We start from the raw sequence: 1,467 nt of genomic DNA, 5'->3' as shown, positions 1-1,467 counted from the left end.
AAGACCCCCAATGAGATGGATTGGCCAAGTGGCAGCATCGAGGGTCTCAAGTGTGGCAACAGTAGCGAGGTTGGCCCAGGATATGGCAGTGTTTCATTCTGCTGTGCATAAGATCGCTATGAATCATTACCAAATTGATAGCACCTAACAACAAAAACAACAGGGATTGATGGAAATATAACTGAATTTTTTCAACAACCTGATGCAGCTCTTGAGTGGAGATGCTGACTTTATAATACCAAAATATTTAGGAAACATCTACCTTGCCAAATGAACAAAAAATATCAATATTTGTGCCCATTTCACAAGATGGTGACTCAGTGGAATCAGGAAATCATTGACCAATATCATTAATATCAAATGCATGGAAATTTTTGCTAAGGATAACAAAAAATGGGGATATCATTTCATTAATAGGTAGATGTCTGAAATTCAAATTATACTTAGAAAATGTGGAACAAGGGATATCAGATGAATCTCAGATGAAAACAGATATTTCCAGATTGATAATTATTTGTGTTTTATTATCTATCCAAAGGCATTTGACTGTGTGGATTGTCTTCCTATACCCAGTGGAACACCATAGATATGTGAGAGAAGCAGCAGAAGCAGAACCAAGAGTCAGAACACAAGACAGAATGGTAGGCTTCCCAACTCATGGAGCAAATAAAACTGGGTCACTTTGGGAAGGAGATTTGCTTACAGAGTGTGGTGCCTCCAGATCCTTCATTGAGGAAGCTAAGTTTCTTGACACATGGAGATAGAGACAAGTGCTTTCATTCTGAGGCTTATGGTGGATTGGAGTATTCTGTAGACATTTATAAGCAACCCTAAGAGCTTTGCAACATTGACTGAGTGCCACCTGCCTGTAGGCACTAATGAAGAGAGGTTCCTACAACTGGAAAAAACTATGCACCAAATATTTTCTCGTCTTGCACTATAACCTGTTAACTTCCCTAATAAACTCCCTAACTATGAATATGGTGTTTGGTTCTGTGTGACCATTGCAATGAATTATTGGACCTTGTTGAGCAGTGAGTGCTGTAGGATATACGGTTGGTGCCATCTGGTTTTTTTTTTTTTTTTTGCACCCACCAACAGATATACTAGTAGTCAACATTGTATTTATGTGTTTTAGGGGAAAAAATAACAAGGATTAATATAACTCATTCATGAGAGGACTAATTATCACCTAAACATGGGTAAAGAAAATGTGTATTTATTTTGGGAAATCAACTTAAATATTTTTATTTTATGAAACGTATTTTATTCTGTTAGGCATCGCATGGTTTGGGTACTGTGTTTATTCAGAAGTATGGTTGGAAGGTGTTGCAGACCGTGTAAGACTAATCAGAGGTTCGAGGCCCTCTAGGGCCGAGTGTAACAAATGAGGCCACTGGCAGTTAATGGCAAATTGCTTTCATATTAATATTCAGGTATATATATTAAATTAATACACTGGAGCCT

This window comes from Chrysochloris asiatica, unplaced genomic scaffold (assembly GCF_000296735.1).
Source record: "Chrysochloris asiatica unplaced genomic scaffold, ChrAsi1.0 scaffold00382, whole genome shotgun sequence".
Lineage (NCBI taxonomy): Eukaryota > Metazoa > Chordata > Mammalia > Afrosoricida > Chrysochloridae > Chrysochloris > Chrysochloris asiatica.
This window is presented reverse-complemented; position numbering follows the sequence as displayed.